Genomic DNA, 10949 nt, shown 5'->3' with positions numbered 1-10949 from the left:
TCTAATCATGTAACTTCTCAGATTATGTGAATGGCTCTCCATTTCTATTGACTGAAGTCTAAATTCTAACTTAGTATTCAAGACCCTCTGCCATGGGCCCAAATGATCTTTCTACATTTCTCTCTTAATCCTCAGTCTCTTACACTGAATTCAACAAATATTTGTTTAAAGACCTAATATGTTTACTGAGGAAGCTATAAATCTATATAAAACATGTATACTATTTTCTCAGAAGTTAAGATCCACTGGGAAGAAATAATACTTGTGCATGTAATTATAATACAATATTGAACACAATAAATTCCTAAGAGGTACAAAATACTGTGTAAGTTTTGAGGAAATATCAATCTTTCCAATTTAGGGAACTTGATGATACTTTAATTAGATCTTGAAGGAAAGATAGGATTTTGATAATAGGAGAGAGAGAGACACAGAGAGAGAGGTTGTGTGTGTGTGTGTGTGTGTGTGTGTGTGTGTGTAATGAAAAGAGAAGGGGAAAAAGCAATGTGTAAGGTAGTGCATAAACTATATGATGGATGAAGAATATATGAAGATTTCTAAGAAATAAATATTGGAAAGGGGGAGAGGGGAAGGGTTGCCAGATTGTGGATGACCATGAATGATAAATTGAAGAATTTGGATTTTATCAATTAATCAACAAGAAGTATTGAAGGCTTTTTAACAGAGAGGTGACAGCAATACATGGTTTTCTTGGGACAAGGGTTCAAGTTATTACAAAAAAACTTCCCAAGATTATTAAAAATAGATGAAGACAGGGGGTGGCTAGGTGGCGCAGTGGATAGAGCACTGGCCCTGGAGTCAGGAGTACCTGGGTTCGAATCCAGTCTCAGACACTTAATAATTGCCTAGTCTTGGGCAAGCCACTTAACCCCATTGCCTTGCAAAACCAAAAAAAAAAACCAAACCTAAAAAAAATAGATGAAGACTATCATTTTTGATGATACACATGGGCACAAATGATACTATGAGAAGAAAAGTAGAAATCATTCCTAAAAATTATGAAGCCTTGGGCAAGAAAATGAAGACCTTATGTGTGGGCCTTGGTAGTGTCTTCATCATTGCTATTTATTGAAGATAGAAGGGCTTCAGAAAAGAAAAGCACATTTGGGGAAATTACAAATGTTTATGAATGTGGTGTTTAAAAATGGGATTTTGATTTCTGGATTACAGTTTAAAACATAAGCACAATAGGCTACTGGGAATGGTTGGGGTACAACCATTCTTAGAAGGGCTTATAACATATTTAGCTGGAGTTTTGAAAATCTAATCAATATGATTTAAAATTGGGAGAAGGGAGGGAGAGCTAGCTATAGGAGGGAAAAATGAAACTGTAGCAAGAATAGCAGTTGAGGCATCCAGAAGTTCAGAGGAGGAAAAATCCAGGAAAGGAGCCAACAATAAAACGTAGCCCCAGACCTTTATGCAGAAATCCAGATTATAATTAGCAAATCAGCTCAACTAGCAATCCAAAGCTAAGAGGAAAATTTGACTTTATAAGGTTTCCCTGAGACTGAGTAGATGAAACCCATGGCTAGAATATGGTTCAGAAAAAGTACATTTTAAAGGATAGCTAAAAGATTCAAGGAGAGGTGGAGGGAAGGGGGGAGTAGCAGGGTAACCATTTGTATTTAAAATATGAGGAAATCTAGGAATCAGAATGGGAAAACTTGGAAAAATTTGGGCGATAATCAGTGGACTGAAAGAAGAAATTATCAAGATGAAACAAATGAATTTAGGAAAAAGACCATAAATCTGGCCCAGAAACATATAAGAGTAATGGTTAATCTCAGTTATCTGAGTATCTATTAAAGTTTTCTCCACTAAAATCAGAGCATTTAATACATTTTAAAATTATTTTCATATTAAAAGACAATTATTGTAGCTGTTCAGTTGTTTCAGGTTTGTTCGACTCTGTGATCCTGGGGTTTTCTTGGCAAAGATAACTGGAGTGTTTTGGCATTTTCTTCAGCTCATTTTTTATAGATGAAGAAATAGGCAAACAGGGTGAAGTGACTTGCCCAAAGTCACATAGCTAGTAAGTGTCAGAGGCCAGGTTCAGCCACCTAGGTGCCCCGTCCAAAGTCAGAGAGGCACACAAAAAAAACTGCATTGTGTCCAATTCTCACCCTTATGGACAAGATGGTGACTAAGGTGTGGGGGGAATGTTTGGGATTCTCTTCAGGAAATATGGAGTAGAAATAAGAGGAACACTGGGAAGAAGTGTTCTTCTATCATAGAATTTGTGACAGAGAGAAGGTGAGGACAACCTGGTATCATCTGAAATGTTTCCTAGATATGAGAGGGGTTCAATAGAAAGTAAGACAGGATCGCATAAACTCAAATTCTAAAGGTCATGTCTATCAAAGAAGCTGAAGACAAGGAAAGCAATTCTGATGAGGAAGAAAAGGGAAACTATTTCAAGATATTGATATGGATGCTGGAGAAACTCTCAAACCAATCTTTACTTTTAAAGGATAAATACATAAATGGGAGCAAGAACAAATAACAGAAGATAAATTCAAGAGCATAGAACAGTCTTGAAAGAAGAGAGTTAGGAGCCGAGGAGGAAAGAAAAGGAAAATAAAAAGACTCTTTGTTTAAGCTATCTGTGGGGTAAAGAGGACCAATGAAGAAACAGGATGATGACAACTGATGTCATGAGATGGAGCTGCTCAATTCTCATTTTTTTTTTGTGTATTTTCTTAGATAAGGTGAATGCTTCAGACTGGATTTAAAGTGGCTTGTAGGGAACTGGATACTCAAGACAAGTATGGACATAGTGAGAGAGCACCTGCTGCTCTTCATGGGTTCATATTACCTGATTCAAATGGGCTACACCCTTGGATACTGAAAAAAGTGATGGTTAGGATTGCTAAACGTTGTCAGTGACTTATCAAAGATCTTGGCAAGTAGGGGAGTTACTGAAGAACTCTAGAAGAACATGTCCTGATTTTCAAAAAAGGAAAGAGAACAGATCACATTCTCTAGATTCTTGAATTTGACTTTCATGACTGGGATAATTCTGGAAGATATTATTAAAAGGATGGTCAGTGAACATATGGAAAAGGAAGCAGTGGTCACAAAGAACTATCATGACTTCAGAAAGAACAAGTCATTTCAGGCTTATATTCATTTTTGCCAGGGTTGCAGAACTGGTAGATAAAGGGAATGCTGGAGATATAGTTTAGCTAGATTTTAGCAAAGCATTTAATAAAGTCTTTCATGTTATGCTTATAAATAAAAAGATGGAGCAATGTGGACAGACAGTAGTACATAGATGGATTTATTAAATGACTGAATCCAAACTGTAATCAGTAATGGTTTGATATCAACTTGGAATTACGGTCTCTGGTCAAGTGCTCTAGGCAACTCTTCTTGACCTTGTGCTGTTTAACATTTATATCAATGACTTGAATATCAAGGTTCAGATGGCATGTTTAACCATGTTCAGATGACAAAAATCTGGGAGGGATAACGAATACTGGGTTGCATAACCAGGATTAAAAAAGATCTCAATAGGCTAAATTGAAATCGATGAACTGTAATAGGAAAAAAATACAGTCTCCCATGTGAATTCAAAAACTCAGCTTCCTAAATAGAAGATGGAAGAAAATATAACTGGAAAAAGATCTGGAAGGCTAGTGGGTCGCAAGCTCAATATGAGTCAGTGGAAGGCTATGGTGGCCAGGAAAACAAGATCTTAAACTACTTTTTTAAAAAAAGACCTAGTATCTGGGAATAAGGAAATAAGGAATAAGTAGTCCCACTGTAATCTGCCCTAGTCAGACCACATCTGATATATTAGATTGAGTTCTGCTTCACATTTTAAGAATGACACTGATAAGCCAGAAAATCTCCAGAGAAAAATACCCTGGACAGTGAAGAACCTCAAGGTCTAGCTTAAATTAAGGGGTGTTCAACCTGAAGAGGAGAAGGTATAGGGGGGAATGCTGGGATTATCTGCAGGAAGTTAGAAGAACCCACTTGAAAAAAAGGAATTCAACTTGTTCTCTTTGTCTCAAAGGCAGAACCACAAGAAAAATGGGGTAAATCTCAGTGGCAGAGAGGCCAGTTCAGCCTTGGGTGGATATCCTAATGACTTGAGCTTTCCAGCAGTGGGAGTAGTGAGGTCAGATCCCCTTTAGGCCAGGGCTGGACAACCACTTTTCTTGGATGTCAGAAAGGATTCTGTTTTTGGGTTTGATTTGGACAAGATGGTGACTAAGATCCCTTCTGGCTCTGTGGCTTGGTGAGTCTTTGATTCTTACAAATATCTAAAGGGGGGAAAGGTGGCATGTGAAAGGGAGCCTAGAGATGGAAGGGTCATGAGAGGGTATTAGGTCGAGGGGATGTGGAGAAATAGAATCATTTATTGGTCCTGGGCAAATTATTTCATCTCTTCAAGTGTCACTTGGCTCATTTAGCAAAGCTCAGAAAGAATTAGAACATTTGGGATTCCTTAAAGTGTTAACTAAATAGTGACTATTACTCTGTTATGGGGTCTAGGGGAGGCTTTTTTTTTTTTTTCACTGAGGAGTGCTGTTTATAGATAGAGGGAAAAGAGAATGGGAGTGAAGATCCAAAAGTGGGGCTCTGGAGGAAGGGTCTCTGTGGAGATCCTTCTGTGAAGGAGCTGGACTCTCCTCTTGTGGACCTCATTCCTTTGTCCATCTCATTTTGCATCATTGAAGACTTGGTAAAGAACAAGAGATGCCTTACAGGAGGAGACAAAAATGTACTGAGGTAAGGTATGTTGGAGGTTATTTAAGGGAGCACCAGAGGATCTCAGGGAAGTAGGAGGGGTCCCCATGGAAGCCAGGGAGGGGAGAGTGAGGACAGCAGGATAAGGAATGAGACTGAGAATCAGGAAATATGAAGTAGGACCCCAGCCTCAGAGAAGGCCAATACTGATCAGGGCAAGAGCCAAGAACTTGCCGGGGAACTTCCAGGAATCCTCCTGGAGTAGGGATTGGGGTGGGATGGCTGAGTCAGTGGCAACCATGGGACCCAGCCCTAGGAGGAAGGCAAGAAGTCGGAGAAGTGGGGGAAAATGACTGGGAGAGTGGAGTCCATAGAAACATCCAGCAGAGAAGATTGGATGACCACTGTGGCACATGTTAGACAAGGGATTCAGCTTTTTCAGGTTTGGTTTTGAACTGGAAGGGCTGAAGCCCCTTCAGTTGTTCTGGGAGCCTCCAAAACGAGCCACCTACTTCACTTTTCTAAACTCTTCTGCATGCTCTCTTTTCTAGGATGAACTGTAAGTCCCCGGGGGGGGGCAGGGTGCTATGCCCAGAGATTGGCATGGGCATGGACATACAGTTGATACTTAATACATACTTGTTTCTTTCCAGGGTGGTATGACAAGAAGAGTGGGATCTGTAGTAACAGGAAGGAAGATAGAGATAGAGCACTAGATTTGGAGTCAGGAAGACCCTAGGCTTCAAAGGTAATTAGGTGGCACAGTGGATAGAGTGCCCCACCTGGAGTGATGAAGATCTGAGTTCCAAACCTGCCTCAGACACTTCCCAATTGTGTCACTCTGAGCAGTTTCCTCAACTATAAAAAAATGAGGATCAAATGAAAGAATATTTATAATCACTTGGCCCTAGGCACTTTCCTTCTTCAGTAACTTCATCTGTAAAATAAAGAGGTTGCTCTCAGAGTTCTGGATTCTAACTCTAAATTTGTTAGAAAGTTAGCCCTCTACTTCAGTTATTGAGTTTTCCAGTTTCAGCTAATACAATTTCAAATGCCCTCATCAAGATGGTGCCTCATCTAACTACAATTTCTCTTCAGATAGAGACCCCTGCAGAGGCATCAGACAACCTGTCTTGGAAGCCCGACTCTGCTGCCTTCTGTGTGACCTTGCTTTAGTCACAAACTCTTTGGGACCCAGTCCCACTGTCTGTAAGATGAGACCACTGAAGTCTCTTCCAGCTGTTACTCCATTCTAAGTTTACTCCTTCTGTGTCTAACATTCTGTATTCTAAGATCCCTCCCAGCTCTAAAAGCCTTCATTCACATTCAAATTACCCTTTTAGCTCCAATGATCTGTTCTAAGGTCCTTTGTAGGGCTGCTATTCAATATTCTAACCTTTCTCCCTCTGACAATCTGTCTCTTCCCTAGCTCTGGTTCTAAGGCCCTCCTGTTTTGACATTCCATGGTCCAAGGCATCTTCCAAGCCTGTCATTCTATGTAGATAAAGAGCCCTTTCTGACATCCCTTGTGTTCTAATAGTCTGTGACTCCAGACTTTGTGGAGATGTCAGCTCTCATTGTTCTCCTGACATGTTTGGCTACCAGATTCCCCCCTCCCCTTTTCACTTGGTGAAAGGGAGCTCGGAAACAGACTACGAATGGGGCTCCCTCTCCAGATGGCTCTCCTAGTCTCCACTGCATGAAATTGTTTTCCTGTGCATCTGCCCACCCTTGCCTTTTCTTACAGCAGAGTGTTTGGTTCCTTGGTTACAGAAAGCAATTCTCTAGAGTCGAAGTTCCTTGAGGGCTGCTAGGAGGTCTCATCGTGCTAATTTGAGACAGCTTGTTCCACACCGCCAATTTTGCAGCTGTGCTGCTGCTAGTTCCCCTTTATTATTTTCGAGGTATAACATCAGATGGAGCCAGCAGCATCTTGATTTCAGAATGGAGCATTGTATTGGACAGCATCCTGGTCTCCTCGGAGTCGGGCAGATCTGGCTCCATAATACTAGCTTCAACATTTCCTGCTGTGTGACCATTGATAAAGCAAGCCACTCCACTTTTTGGAGGCTCAGTTTCCTGATCTGTAAAATGGGAATAATAATGCTTTCTGTCACAGGATTATTTTGAAGTCTAAATTAGCCACTTTGCAAAATAAAAAGTTCTATATGAGTACCATCTAGAATTTCTATTGTTATTTTTAATTGTTAGTACAAGAGTCTTGGATTCTGATTCCAAAATCTTAGTTTCAAAGCCTGGTTCCTAGCTTTGTCTCTTAACTAGTTATATGACCTTGATCAAATCTCATTTGAAGAATAAATTTTCTTATATGTAAAATGCAGGTTATAGTTGTCTTGTTTACTCCATGACCCTGTTGTTAAGGTCATATAAGATGGTGTATGTGAAGGGCTTTGTAACTATGAAGTTCTTTGTAACTAAGCTTGAAATACAAAACTTCAGTTCACTGGACATTCCTTCATTTCCTGCAAGAGCAGAGATAGTATCATCATCATCAGCAGCAGCAGCAGCAGCAGCACTGGCAGCATTATTTTTGGAGGCAATTGAGGTTAAGTGACTTGCCCAAGGTCACACAGCTAGCAAATGTCAAGTGTCTAGAGGTCTCATTTGAATTCAGGTCCTGACTCCAGAGCTGATGCTTTATCTGCTGCACCACCCAGAAATGCAGTGCAACTGTATGTCGTAAGAAAGCCTCATTTGGATGTTGTACTAGATGGTTCTAAATTTCTGATCTCGTGGATCCCAGTAGAGGAAGGCCAAGGATTTTCTTTTTGATTATAATAATATCTCAAATTCTATAGTACTTTAAGGTTTACAGGACACTTTCCTCAAAATTGTGATGGAAAATCATGAGTATTAGTATTCCTGTTTCAAAAAGGAAGGGGAACTTGGAGAGGCTAGGCTGTCAAGAATCACTGATGGGCTGGCCTCTAGTCCTGCAGATTCCAAGTATATACCCTTCCCAGGAATCCTGGGGGGAAGCTGTGCACATAGAATTTTGTGTTGCTATGAGTCACCTTAGGCCAGAAGGTTGTCAAAGAGAGGCTAAAAGGGACCTTATTGACATCAAAAGTGACCCTTTCAATCTGCAAATAAGGAGGTTAAGTGACTGACTCATGATTGCCCAGACAAGTGGTGGTAGTCTTTTAAATAATGTCTCTACTTAATTAGTCTACAACTAATAATGGCCAAATTTTCCCAAAAAGATATGATTGTTCAGGCTTCTTCAATTCTGTCATCTGCAAGATTTGCACATTATGTTGCCCTAACCTAGAGGTCATATTTGTAATAACCAAGATATAGGCTCAAATGGATCAGGTTCACTTCTGGGCCTGATTCAAAAGATTACTATGCTCTTTGGCTTATTATGAACCTGCAGAATTTTCCCTAGGGAATTTCTGAATATGGCTCATCTTTAGCTTAGTCGAAGTTCCCACAAATGTGAGGAACCAAGTCCCTTCATACACAGAATCAGCTAGGCTAGCCTTGGTTTTAGCCCAGAGAAAATAGTACCATCACAGGCTGACTCAAAATTCACACTAATGCAGAAAATGCCCACCATCCTTCAACAATAGCCCATGAAGAATCAACAAGGCTCTTCTCCATTCTCTGGTGGGTCCCACTTTTTCTGCAGGGTCCTAAATCCTTCCATATCAGTGCCATCACATGTTTTAAACTCTTCTCTAAGGGGAATGGAATGGGAAGCTCCCAGTGGGGCAGCACTCTGATGCTGGAGGGAATCTCCTTGCACAGAACCCTTACAACCCCCTCTCCAATTTGTGCCACCTCTAGATTGGAATTGCCAAGGAAGGGAAACATAGGAGCTGTTGGTGGGCAGTGCCCGTTCCTCCTCCTCCTGGACCTGAACGTTCCAGGCTTCTAGAAGGCAGAAACTGTTAAGGTGATGACACAGTGCTTAGCCTTTGTTGAATGAAATGGAATTGAGGTGAATGGATCTGCCAAAACTTACCTCCCCTGCAGTAGCCTCTGAAAACTCAGGGTCTCCTCCATTCTGGCTAAGGGTTGGAACACAGGACTTGGGAAATTTCCACAGATTGTTAAATTAAGGGGATCTTGGCCTGGCTCAGACGTTGTTAAAGATAACTAGGCACAATGGCAGACCAGCTCCAGAGTTAAACACATCCTGCATATTCAGGCCTTGCAGACCTTAAAGTTCTTCCAAGTTAAGTTATTTGAGACAGCTGTGTTACAAAGGCATTCCCAAAGTGGATTTTAGGTAAAAGATAAAGACTTCTGTCTGGGATGTGTTGAATTTGAAATGCATGTAGGAAGGGGGGAACTAGGAGGTGCAGTGGATAAAGCCCTGTAGTAAGGAGGACCTGAGTTCCTGAGTTCACATTTGACCTAAGATACTTAATAATTACTTAGCTGTGTGACAAGTGGGAAGTCACTTAACCCCATTCACCTTGCAACAAAATTTCTAAAAAGAAAAAAAGAAAGAAATGCCTATGGAACAATCAGCTTGAGATGCCTAGTAGGCTATTGTGATATAGGACCAACTTTCTGGAGAAGTACAACAAATGGAAATAAAGATTTGGAATGGGTTTTCAATCTCTTTCCTTGACCAGTTCTCAGTCTTGAAATCCTTTCCGTTCTGTTAAACACCAGTTTGGGTACCACCACCACCACGAAGCTTTTCCTAATTCTCCCAACTAGAAGTGGTTTCTTCTACCTCAAATTTCTCATAGTATCTCATATTTCTCTTTTGTGCTTATCATGTCCTAATTTGTATTGTGGTCATTGTATAAATGTTTTGTCTTCTCCCATTTCCCCATTGGATTGTAATCTTGGGGCGGCTAGGTGGCGCAGTGGATAGAGCAATGGCCCTGGAGTCAGGAGTACCTGAGTTCAAATCCAGCCTCAGACACTTAATAATTATGTAGCTGTGTGGCCTTGGGCAAGCCACTTAACCCCACTGCCTTGCAAAAACCTTAAAAAAAAAAAGATTGTAATCTCTGTGGAGGAGACCACCTTTGAATCCCAAATACTTAGCACTTAATTGTTATTGGATTAAAAAAAAAGATATCCCCAAATCATAAAGAGATGTAGGTGTTAGTAAGGTATTCACCAAACATACTCAGTCCAACCAGTCAGGTTTTCACTTAAAGGATTGGTTTATATGCCAAGAAGTCACTTAAAATACTTATGTATTATTTCATCAAGGGTGGCAGACCAGACACTGACTGCAACCCTGCCAGGATTTCGTGTACTGTCTCCTAACAATAATAACTGACATTTACATACTACTTTAAGGTTTTCTTGGGATTTTGCATATGTTTTCTCCATTTGAACTTCCCAGCATCTCTGTGAGGTAGAAACCTCAGGTGTTATCATTGTTATTCTTACATTTTCTCTCTTGATTGTCATGACACTATCCTTTCTTGTTCTGTTGGATCACTCCTTCTTAGTCTGATTGGTGGTTCTCTCTTCATGTCAGGTCCACTGGGCTCTGCTCTGGGGTCTCTTCTCTTTTTGGTCAATGTTATCCTTCTATCACTCCCCATGGAAGTTTCTCTTCCCTCTTGTAGCAACTTTAACATTCTCCTTCACCCTCTCTCTCATCTGAGGCTCTTGACTCCTATGTTACTTCAATATGAAGTACCATGTCTCCTATTCATCTCAAAACCCCTTGATTTCATTTCCTATCTCTCTCCTCCTTTCCCCTAATTTCCCCCACAAAGAAATGGCTCTTCTCCTTCATCTCTCTGAGTGCCTTTGATCCCCTCCCCTCCCAGTCTTCTCCAAAAGATTGCATCCTTTTCTTCTGAATCTTTCCAATCTTTTCCTGTAAACTGGTTTCTTCCCTTTTAAACTTCGATAAATGATGGGGACAAAAAGAGACAAAAGACAAGCCCTGCCTTCAAGGAACTCACAATCTAATGGAGGAAGACAATATGCAGACAAATATATACAAAAACAAAACATATCCAAGATAAATGGGAAGTAATTAACAGAAGAGTTAAGAGGAGTTGGAAAAGGCCTCCTATAAAAAAATGGGATTTCAACTGGAACTTAAAGAAGCCAGGGAGGTAAGTAGAGGAAATTGAGGAGGGAGGCATGGAGATGGGAAGAGAGAGAGAGAAAAAGAAAGAGAATGGAAAGTATCTTATTCATGGAAAAGCCAGGAAGCCAGTGGTATTGTCCCATCTTTAAAAAACTTTCACTAGATCCTACCAATTCCACCAACT

This window comes from Macrotis lagotis, chromosome 1 (genome assembly GCF_037893015.1).
Source record: "Macrotis lagotis isolate mMagLag1 chromosome 1, bilby.v1.9.chrom.fasta, whole genome shotgun sequence".
Lineage (NCBI taxonomy): Eukaryota > Metazoa > Chordata > Mammalia > Peramelemorphia > Peramelidae > Macrotis > Macrotis lagotis.
Note: the sequence above shows the minus strand (reverse complement) of the source record.